This window comes from Saccoglossus kowalevskii, chromosome 12, assembly GCF_978046115.1.
Source record: "Saccoglossus kowalevskii chromosome 12, keSacKowa6.1, whole genome shotgun sequence".
Lineage (NCBI taxonomy): Eukaryota > Metazoa > Hemichordata > Enteropneusta > Harrimaniidae > Saccoglossus > Saccoglossus kowalevskii.
In genome coordinates, this window is record NC_140652.1 from 1,374,208 (window position 1) to 1,386,664 (window position 12,457).

The 12,457-nt window shown below is 34.5% G+C and overlaps 2 protein-coding genes across 7 annotated transcripts in view; one reads left to right on the plus strand and one right to left on the minus strand.

The window, feature by feature from the left end:
• LOC102804647 (uncharacterized) overlaps nt 1–12,457 on the minus strand; it is a 91,968-nt gene that overhangs the window by 69,818 nt on the left and 9,693 nt on the right. The window lies entirely within an intron of this gene.
• LOC102806092 (uncharacterized) overlaps nt 1–12,457 on the plus strand; it is a 32,901-nt gene that overhangs the window by 2,367 nt on the left and 18,077 nt on the right. The window lies entirely within an intron of this gene.

Here is a 12,457-nt window from a genome sequence, read left to right on the forward strand (position 1 = left end):
ATAGTGTCCGAGATATTATAGCCATGCATATTTAATGAGTTCCATGACCATATATAGTCATCAGGTATGTTTGTCAATTCTCTTGTTCAATGTCTTCAATGTAGCACTGGTTCCATGTTCCTACTTGCAACAGTGCCTAAGATATCAGAGACATGCATATTTAATACCATATATGGTCATCTACTATGTTGCTCAATTCTCTTGTCCAATGTCTTCAATATAGTGTTGGTTGCATATCTATACATGCAATAGTGTCCGAGATTTTAGGGACAAGCATATTTAATGATTTCTATGACCATATATGGTTATTGATTGTGTTGGTCAATTCTCTTGTTCAATATCTACAATATAGTGTTGGTACTATGTTTGTACTTGCAATAGTGCATGAGATATTAGGGACTTGCATATTTAATGAGTTCTATGACCATATATGGTCATTTTATATGTTGGTCAATTTTTTTGTCCAATGCCTTCAATATAGGTTTGGGTACATATTTATATCTTTAAAAGTGATCGAGATATTATGGATATGCATATTTAATGAGTTCTATGACCTTATATGGTCATCGAATATGTTGGTCAATTCTCTCGTCCAATGTCTTCAATATAGCATTGGTTGCATGTTTGTACTTGCAATAGTGCCTGAGATATTAAAAACATGCATATTTAATGAGTTATATGACCATATATGGTCATTTAAAATGTTGGTCAATTCTCTTGTCCAATGTCTTCAATATAGGTTTGGGTACATGTTTATATCTTTCAAAGTGATCGATATATTATGGATATGCATATTTAATGAGTTCTATGACCATATATGGTCATCCAATATGTTGGTCAATTCTTTTCTCCAATGTCTTCAATATAGCATTGGTTCCATGTTTGTACTTGCAATAGTGCCTGAGATATTAGAGACATGCATATTTAATGAGTTCTATGATCATATATGGTCATCAACTATGTTGATCAATTCTTTTGTTCAATATCTACAATATAGCATTGGTTCCATGTTTGTACTTGCAATAGTGCATGAGATATGAAAGACATGTATATTTAATGAGTTATATGACCATATATGGTCATCCAATGTTTTGGTACATTTTCTTGTCCAATGTCTTCAATACAGCGTTAGTTCCATGTTTGTACTTGCAATAGTGCCTGAGATATTAGAGACATGCATATTTAATGAGTTCTATGACCATATATGGTCATCAACTATGTTGATCAATTCTTTTGTTCAATGTCTTCAATATAGCATTGGTTCCATGTTTGTACTTGCAATAGTGCCTGAGATATGAAAGACATGTATATTTAATGAGTTATATGACCATATATGGTCATCCAATGTTTTGGTACATTTTCTTGTCCAATGTCTTGAATACAACGTTAGTTCCATGTTTGTACTTGCAATAGTGCCTGAGATATTAGAGACATGCATATTTAATGAGTTGCATGACCATATATGGTCATCCAATATTTTGGTAAATTCTCTTGTCCAATGTCTTCAATATAGCGTTAGTTCCATTCTTGTATGTGCAATAGTTCTCAATATATGTCAATTCAATGTGTATCATATATGGGCCCTCCCCCCTTTCCCATAATGCAACATTGCTGACTATTTTATATAAAATGTGAAAAATATTCATAAATCAACTGCTCCAAAACTACTGGTCGCACTTTCATGATTCTTTGATTAATCTGTAGTATGTATGATGTTCTTCAAAATGACGGCGTGGAATTTTGATACGATCAAAATTATGCAAATGAGATGCAAAACAATATTTTAGAAAATTCTAGAAAAAAAAGTCACATGACCGTTCAACTTTTTTTTCATGAAATACGTAGCTCTAGGGACAATGCTTCTTTTAAGCGAAAGTTTGAGACTCCTAGACCCTCAGAAAGGTGTTTAAATGAGCATGCCATTTTTCGCCTTAAATTCAAAATGGCCGCCGTACCACGTGACCAATATGCATCATCTTAGGATATGCACTAGATCTCATCATACTTAACAAACATGTGAAACAATTTTCCAGATATGTGCAACGGTGTTCGAATGGCGCTTAGCGAAAAAATCTGGCGGAATAATAATAAAAAACAATATAGCTGCGTTGCAGCAATGTCGGGTTTCGAGCCCACTGACTTATTAGCAGCGTTCCAAAATCAGCATCATTGACAATAATATATTAAAGGAAATTGCATGGCCTTCATACTAAACATGTTACATGTTCCTGTCTGTAACAGTGCTTAAGGTATTACAATCTTGCATATTTAATGATGTCACATGACCATATATGGTCATCTGATATTTTTTGTCAGCTCTGTTGTGCAATAACTTCAATATTGCATTGGTTGCATGTTCCTATCTGTAACAGTGCTTGAGATATAACATTTATGCATATTTGATGAGGTCACATGACCATATATGGTCATCACATTAGTTAGTCACATCTCTTGTTCCATAGATTCGATATTGCACAGGTTGCATGTTCCCGTCTGTAATAGTGCTTGAGTTATTACATTTATGCTTATTTGATGAGGTCACATGACCATATATGGTCATCGGATATGTTAGTCACTTCTGTTGTGCAATAGCTTCAATATTGCACTGGTTGCATGTTCCTATCTGTAACAGTGCTTGAGATAATTCAATTATGCATATTTAATGAAGTCACATGACCATATACGGTCATCACATTAGTTACTCACATCTCATGTCCCACAGCTTCGATTTTGCACAGGTTGCATGTTCATGTCAGTAACAGTGCTTCAGATAATTCAATTATGCATATTTAATGAAGTCACATGACCATATATGGTCATCACATTAGTTAGTAACATCTCGTGTCTTATAGCTTCGATATTGCACAGGTTGCATGTCCCTATCTGTAACAGTGCTTGATATTTTACATTTATGCATATTTAATGAGATCACATGACCATATATGGTCATCTTGTTTGTTAGTAGAATTTCATGTACCATCACTTCAATATTGCACTGGTTGCATGTTCCTATCTGTAACAGTGCTTAAGATATTGCAATTATGTCTATAAAATGAGGTCATGTGACCATATAAAAGAACAAAAAAATATGAAAAAACATTCTAAAATCTTCTTATAAAAAACGGCTTTTCGCCTGGACTTCCATATTTTGGAATTAAATACTATGTCATATGATCTTTCAAAGTTATTCAGGGTTAGTTGATTTGTCGAAAATTATGCAAATGAGATGCAAAACAAAATTTAAAAAAATTCTAAAAAAAAAAGTCACGTGACCGCTAAAGTTTTTTTTGATGAAATTTGTAGCCCTTGTCGCACTGCTACTATCATAAAAAAATTGGAGCACTCAGACCCTCAGAAAGGTGCGCAATTCGGCATTGAAAATTTCGCCTTTAATCCAAGATGGCGGCCTGGTCATGTGACCTATGTGTCTGAACTTAGGATATGCACCAGATCTCATACAGCTTTACCATTGTGGCAAGTATGGAACTGATCGGTCCAACGGTGTTGACATAAAGCGTGACCAAAAATTTAGGCGGAAGAATAATAATAATAATAATAATAATAATAATAAATATAGCTGCGTTGCAGCAATGTCGGGTTTCGAGCCCACTGACTTATTAGCAGCGTTCCAAAATCAGCATCATTGACAATAATATATTAAAGGAAATTGCATGGCCTTCATACTAAACATGTAGCATGTTCCTGTCTGTAACAGTGCTTAATGTATTACAATCTTGCATATTTAATGATGTCCCATGACCATATATGGTCATCGGATGTTTTTGTCAGCTCTGTCGTGCAATAACTTCAATATTGCATTGGTTGCATTTTCCTATCTGTAACAGTGCTTGAGATATAACATTTATGCATATTTGATGAGGTCACATGACCATATGTGGTCATCACATTAGTTAGTCACATCTCTTGTTCCATAGATTCGATATTACACAGGTTGCATGTTCCCGTCTGTAACAGTGCTTGAGTTATTACATGTATGCTTATTTGATGAGGTCACATGACCATATATGGTCATCGGATATGTTAGTGACTTCTGTTGTGCAATAGCTTCAATATTGCACTGGTTGCATGTTCCTATCTGTAACAGTGCTTGAGATATAACATTTATGCATATTTGATGAGGTCACATGACCATATATGGTCATTGGATGTGTTAGTCACTTCTGTTGTGCAATAGCTTCAATATTGCACGGGTTGCATGTTCCTATCTGTAACAGTGCTTGAGTTATTACATTTATGCATATTTGATGAAATTACATGACCATATATGGTCATCACATTAGTTAGCCACATCTCTTGTCTCATAGCTTCGATATTGCATAGGTTGCATGTCTCTATCTGTGATTCTGCTTGAGATATTACAATTATGCATATTTAATGACGTCACATGACCATATACGATTATCACATTAGTTACTCACATCTCATGTCCCACAGCTTCGATTTTGCACAGGTTGCATGTTCATGTCAGTAACAGTGCTTGAGATAATTCAATTATGCATATTTAATGAAGTCACATGACCATATATGGTCATCACATTAGTTAGTCACATCTCTTGACCCATACCTTCGATATTGCACACGTTGCATGTCCCTAACACTTGCAGTGCTTGATATATTACATTTATGCATATTCAATGAGGTCACATGACCATATATGGTCATCTTGTTTGTTAGTAAAATTTCATGTACCATCCCTTCAATATTGCACAGGTTGCATGTTCCCGTCTGTAACTGTGCTTGAGTTATTACATTTATGCATATTTGATGAAGTCACATGACCATATATGGTCATCACATTAGTTAGTCACATCTCGTGTCTTATAGCTTCGATATTGCACAGGTTGCATGTCCCTATCTGTTACAGTGCTTGATATATTACATTTATGCATATTTAATGAGATCACATGACCATATATGGTCATCTTGTTTGTTAGTAGAATTTCATGTACCATCACTTCAATATTGCACTGGTTGCATGTTCCTATCTGTAACAGTGCTTGAGATATTGCAATTATGTCTATAAAGTGAGGTCACGTGACCATATAAAAGAACAAAAAAATATGAAAAAACATTCTAAAATCTTCTTATAAAAAACGGCTTTTCGCCTGGACTTGCATATTTTGGAATTAAATACTATGTCATATGATCTTTCAAAGTTATTCAGGGTTAGATGATTTGTCGAAAATTATGCAAATGAGATGCAAAACAAAATTTAAAAAAAATTCTAAAAAAAAAAGTCACGTGACCGCTAAAGTTTTTTTTTATGAAATTTGTAGCCCTTGTCGCACTGCTACTATCATAAAAAAATTGGAGCACTCAGACCCTCAGAAAGGTGTGCAATTCGGCATTGAATATTTCGCATTTAATCCAAGATGGCGGCCTGGTCATGTGACCTATGTGTCTGAACTTAGGATATGCACCAGATCTCATACAGCTTTACCATTGTGGCAAGTATGAAACTGATCGGTCCAACGGTGTTGACATAAAGCGTGACCAAAAATTTAGGCGGAAGAATAATAATAATAATAATAATAATAATAATAATAAACGGAACAATTACAAAAGGGTTTCGACCAAATGGGCTCGAAACCCTAATAAACGGAACAATTTCAATAGGGTTTCGACCAAATTGGCTCGAAACCCTAATAACGATTACAATAGGTTTCCAAGACATGTGTCTTGAAAACCTAATAATAATAAAAAACATAACAATTACAAAAGGTTTCCAAGACATGTGTCTTGAAAACCTAATAAATATAGCTGCATAGCAGCAATCACCGGTTTTCAAGACCATGGCACATGGCCAAGTCACATGCAATGCATGACCATGTATGACTGTTTGCAATAGCCCTGAAAATTAACGTTGGTTCCATGTTTGTATGTGTGATCGTGTTCGAGATATTATAGTCATGCAAATTTAATGAGTTCCATGACCATATATAGTCACCGGGTATGTTTGTCAGTTCTCTTGTCCAATGTCTTCAATATAGCATTGGTTCAATGTTCCTACTTGCAACAGTGCCTAAGATATTAGAGACTTGCATATTTAATGAGTTCTATGACCATATATGGTCATTTAAAATATTGGTCAATTCTTTTGTCCAATGCCTTCAGTATAGGTTTGGGTACATGTCTCTATCTTTAAAAGTGCTCGAGATATTATGGATATGCATATTTAATGAGTTCTATGACCATATATGGTCATCCAATATTTTGGTCAATTCTCTTGTCCAATGTCTTCAATATAGCGTTAGTTCCATGTTTGTATGTGCAATAGTTCTCAATATATGTCAATTCAATGTGTATCGTATATGGGCCCTCCCCCCTTTCCCATAATGCAACATTGCTGACTATTTTATATAAAATGTGAAAAATATTCATAAATCAACTGCTTGAAAACTACTGGTCACACTTGCACGATTCTTTGATTAATCTGTAGTATGTATGATGTTCTTCAAAATTATGGCATGGAATTTTGATACGATCAAAATTATGCAAATGAGATGCAAAACAATATTTCAGAAAATTCTAGAAAAAAAAGTCACATGACCGTTCAACTTTTTTTTCATGAAATACGTAGCTCTAGGGCCAATGCTTCTTTTAAGCGAAAGTTTGAGACTCCTAGACCCTCAGAAAGGTGTTTAAATGAGCATTCCATTTTTCGCCTTAAATTCAAAATGGCCGCCATACCACGTGACCAATATGCGTCATCTTAGGATATGCATTAGATCTCATCAAACTTAACAAACATGTGAAAACATTTTCCAGATATGTGCAACGGTGTTCGAATGGCGCTTAGCGAAATATCTTGCGGAATAATAATAATAATAATAAATATAGCTGCATAGCAGCAATGACCGGTTTTCAAGACCATGGCACATGGCCAAGTCACATGCAATGCATGGCCAGGTATGACTGTTTGCAATAGCCCCCAAAATTAACGTTGGTCCCATGTTTGTATATGTGATAGTGTCCAAGATATTATTGCCATGCATATGTAATGAGTTATATGACCATATATAGTCATCAGGTATGTTTGTCAATTCTCTTGTCCAATGACTTCAATATAGCATTGGTTCCATGTTCCTACCTGCATCAGTGCCTAAGATATTAGAGGCATGCATATTTAATGAGTTCTATGACCATATATGGTCATCTCATATGTTGGACAATTCTCTTGTCCAATGTCTTCAGTATAGGTTTGGGTACATGTCCCTATCTTTAAAAGTGCTCGAGATATTATGGATATGCATACTTAATGTGTTCTATGACCATATATGGTAATCGAATATGTTGGTCAATCCTTTTGTCCAATGTCTTCAATATAGTATTGGTTCCATGTTTGTGCTTACAATAGTACTCGAGATATTAGAGACATGCATATTTAATGAGTTGTATGACCATATATGGTCATCGACTGTGTTGGTCAATTATCTTGTCCAAAGTCTTCAATATAGGTTTGGGTACATGTTTCTATCTTTAAAAGTGTTCGAGATATATGGATATGCATATTTAATCAGTTCTATGACCATATATGGTCATCGAATATGTTGGTCAATTCTCTCGTCCTATGTCTTCAATATAGCGTTGATTCCATGTTTGAACTTGCAATAATGCCCGAGATATTAGAGACACGCATATTTAATGAGTTATATGACCATATATGGTCATACACTATGTTGATCAATTCTTTTGTTCAATGTCTTCAATATAGCATTGGTTCCATGTTTATACTTGCAATAGTGCCTGAGATATTAAAGACATGCATATTTAATGAGTTACATGACCATATATGGTCATCCAATATCTTGGTCAATTATCTTGTCCAATGTCTTCAATATAGCGTTAATTCCATGTTTGTACTTGCAATAGTGCCTGAGATATTAGAGACATGCATATTTAATGAGTTGCATGACCATTTATGGTCATCCAATATTTTGGTCAATTATCTTGTCCAATGTCTTCAATATAGCGTTAGTTCCATGTTTGTATATGCAATAGTTCTCAATATATGTCAATTCAATGTGTATCGTATATGGGCCCTCCCCCCTTTCCCATAATGCAACATTGCTGACTATTTTATATAAAATGTGAAAAATATTCATAAATCAACTGCTCCAAAACTACTGGTCGCACTTCCATGATTCTTTGATTAATCTGTAGTATGTATGATGTTCTTCAAAATTATGGCGTGGAATTTCGATACGATCAAAATTATGCAAATGAGATGCAAAACAATATTTCAGAAAATTCTAGAAAAAAAAGTCACATGACCGTTCAACTTTTTTTTTCTGATATACGTAGCTCTAGGGCCAATGCTTCTTTTAGGCGAAAGTTTGAGACTCCTAGGCCCTCAGAAAGGTGTTTAAATGAGCATGCCATTTTTTGCCTAAAATTCAAAATGGCCGCCGTACCACGTGATCAATATGCGTCATCTTAGGATATGCACTAGATCTCATCAACCTTTACAAACATATGAAAATTTTTTACAGATATGTGCAACGGTGTCGAAATGGCGCTTAGCGAAAAAATCTGGCGGAATAATAAAAAACATAACGATTACAATAGGTTTCCAAGACATGTGTCTTGAAAACCTAAATATAGCTGCATAGCAGCAATCACCGGTTTTCAAGACCATGGCACATGGCGAAGTCACATGGAAAGCATGGCCATATATGACTGTTTGCAATAGCCCTGAAAATTAACGTTGGTTCCATGTTTGTATATGTGATAGTGTCCGAGATATTATAGCCATGCATATTTAATGAGTTGCATGACCATATATAGTCATCGGGAATGTTTGTCAATTATCTTGTCCAATGTCTTCAATATAGCATTGGTTCCATGTTTGTGCTTGCAATAGTGCTCGAAATATTAGAGACATGCATATTTAATGAGTTCTATGACCATATATGGTCATTTAAAATGTTGTTCAATTCTTTTGTCCAATGCCTCCAGTATAGGTTTGGGTACATGTCTCTATCTTTAAAAGTGCTCGAGATATTATTGATATGCATATTTAATGAGTTCTATGACCATATATGGTCATCTCATATGTTGGACAATTTTCTCGTCCAATGTCTGCAGTATAGGTTTGGGTACATGTCCCTATCTTTAAAAGTGCTCGAAATATTATGGATATGCATATTTAATGAGTTTTATGACCATATATGGTAATCGAATATGTTGGTCAATCCTTTTGTTCCATGTCTTCAATATAGCATTGGTTCCATGTTTGTGCTTGCAATAGTGCTCGAGATATTAGAGACATGCATATTTAATGAGTTGTATGACCATATAAGGTCATTGACTGTGTTGGTCAATTCTATTGTCCAATGTCTTCAATATAGCATTGGTTCCATGTTTGTACTTGCAATAGTGCCTGAGATATTAAAGACATGTATATTTAATGAGTTCTATGACCATATATGGTCATCCAATGTTTTGGTCAATTTTCTTGTCCAATGTCTTCAATACAGCATTGGTTCCATGTTTGTACTTGCAATAGTGCCTGAGATATTAGAAACATACATATTTAATGAGTTGCATGACCATATATGGTCATTCAATATTTTTCTCAATTCTCTTGTCCAATGTCTTCAATATAGCGTTAGTTCCATGTTTGTATGTGCAATAGTTCTCAATATATGTCAATTCAATGTGTATCGTATATGGGCCCTCCCCCCTTTCCCATAATGCATCATTGCTGACTATTTTATATAAAATGTGAAAAATATTCATAATTCAACTGCTCCAAAACTACTGGTCGCACTTTCATGATTCTTTGATTAATCTGTAGTATGTATGATGCTCTTCAAAATTATGGCGTGGAATTTTGATACGATCAAAATTATGCAAATGAGATGCAAAACAATATTTCAGAAAATTCTAAAAAAAAAAGTCACATGACCGTTCAACTTTTTTTTCATGAAATACGTAGCTCTAGGGCCAATGCTTCTTTTAGGCGAAAGTTTGAGACTCCTAGACCCTCAGAAAGGTGTTTAAATGAGCATGCCATTTTTTGCCTAAAATTCAAAATGGCCGCCGTACCACGTGACCAATATGCGTCATCTTAGGATATGCATTAGATCTCATCAAACTTTACAAACATATGAAAAAATTTTCAAGATATGTGCAACGGTGTTCGAATGGCGCTTAGCGAAAAATCTGGCGGAATAATAATAATAATAAATATAGCTGCATAGCAGCAATCACCGGTTTTCAAGACCATGGCACATGGCCAAGTCACATGCAATGCATGGCAATGTATGACTGTTTGCAATAGCCCTCAAAATTAACGTTGGGCCCATGTTTGTATATGTGATAGTGTTCGAGATAATATAGCCATGCATATTTAATGAGTTCCATGACCATATATAGTCATCGGGTATGTTTGTCAATTCTCTTGTCCAATGTCTTCAATATAGCATTGGTTCCATGTTCCTACTTGCAACAGTGCCTAAGATATTAGTGACATTCATATTTAATGAGTTCTATGACCATATATGGTCATTTAATATGTTGCTCAATTCGTTTGTCCAATGCCTTCAATATAAGTTTGGGTACATGTCTCTATCTTTAAAAGTGCTCGAGATATTATGGATATGCATTTTTAATGAGTTCTATGACCATATATGGTCATTGACTGTGCTTGTCAATTCTTTTGTCCAATGTCTTCAATATAGGGTTGGTACCATGTTTGTACTTGCAATAGTGCAGAAGATATTAGAGACATGCATATTTAATGAGTTCTATGACCATATATGGTCATCAAATGTGTTGGTCAACTCTCTTGTCCAATGTCTTCAATATAGGTATGGGTACATGTCTATATCTTTAAAAGTGATCAAGATATTATGGATATGCATATTTAATGAGTTCTATGACCATATATGGTCATCGAATATGTTGGTCATTTCTTTTGTCCAATGTCTTCAATATAGCATTGGTTCCATGTTTGTACTTGCAATAGTGCCTGAGATATTACAGACATGCATATTTAATGAGTTGCATGACCATATATGGTCATCCAATATTTTGGTCAATTCTCTTGTCCAATGTCTTCAATATAGCGTTAGTTCCATGTTTGTATGTGCAATAGTTCTCAATATATGTCAATTCAATGTGTATCGTATATGGGCCCTCCCCCCTTTCCCACAATGCAACATTGCTGACTATTTTATATAAAATGTGAAAAATATTCATAAATCAACTGCTCCAAAACTACTGGTCGCACTAGCATGATTCTTTGATTAATCTGTAGTATGTATGATGTTCTTCAAAATTATGGCGTGGAATTTTGATACGATCAAAATTATGCAAATGAGATGCAAAACAATATTTCAGAAAATTCTAGAAAAAAAAGTCACATGACCGTTCAACTTTTTTTTCATGAAATACGTAGCTCTAGGGCCAATGCTTCTTTTAAGTGAAAGTTTGAGACTCCTAGACCCTCAGAAAGGTGTTTAAATGAGCATGCCATTTTTCGCCTAAAATTCAAAATGGCCGCCGTACCACGTGACCAATATGCGTCATCTTAGGATATGCACTAGATCTCATCAGACTTTACAAACATGTGCAAACATTTTCAAGATATGTGCAACGGTGTTCGAATGGCGCTTAGCGAAAAATCTGGCGGAATAATAATAATAATAATAATAAAAAACATAACAATTACAAAAGGTTTCCAAGACATGTGTCTTGAAAACCTAATAATAATAATAATAATAAAAAACATAACAATTACAAAAGGTTTCCAAGACATGTGTCTTGAAAACCTAATAATAAAAAACATAACAATTACAAAAGGTTTCCAAGACATGTGTCTTGAAAACCTAAATATAGTGAAATAATGATATCATCATGAAAACAACAAATCTGACAGAGGTTCCTCCCAAGGTACATGTACCTGCATATCAAGTATCAAAGCAATCAAGCTTGCCATTTTCAAAAACAAAACAAAAAATATAACTTTTTACTCAAAATTACAAAAATATAATATTTACTAAATATGAAGAAAGAATGATATCACAATCTGATAGAGATCCTACTAGATCCTATATTAAGGTAGGTGGAAAAAAAGTTTTCAAGGAATGGTTAAAGCAAAAGTAGACAGATGCAGGATGGAATAGGCTATCACATATCTTCATATACATGGACATCTTCACTTCACTATCATAAGCTATGTGTCAACAAATAGCAATGCTAACAACAAGACTGCCAGTTGACCATGACATGCTATATAGCAACTCACCATATGTGAAACTTAACTTAAATGAAATTAATTGGTTAGTCTGTATTAACCATCCAGAACTTATTAATTCCAAATGACTGGTCATCAACTGTATTAACCAACCAGGTCCCAATTCAATAAAGTTATAAAGTTATTAACCAATAAGTCCTAATTCCATATAACCGATTATTACCTGTAATAATC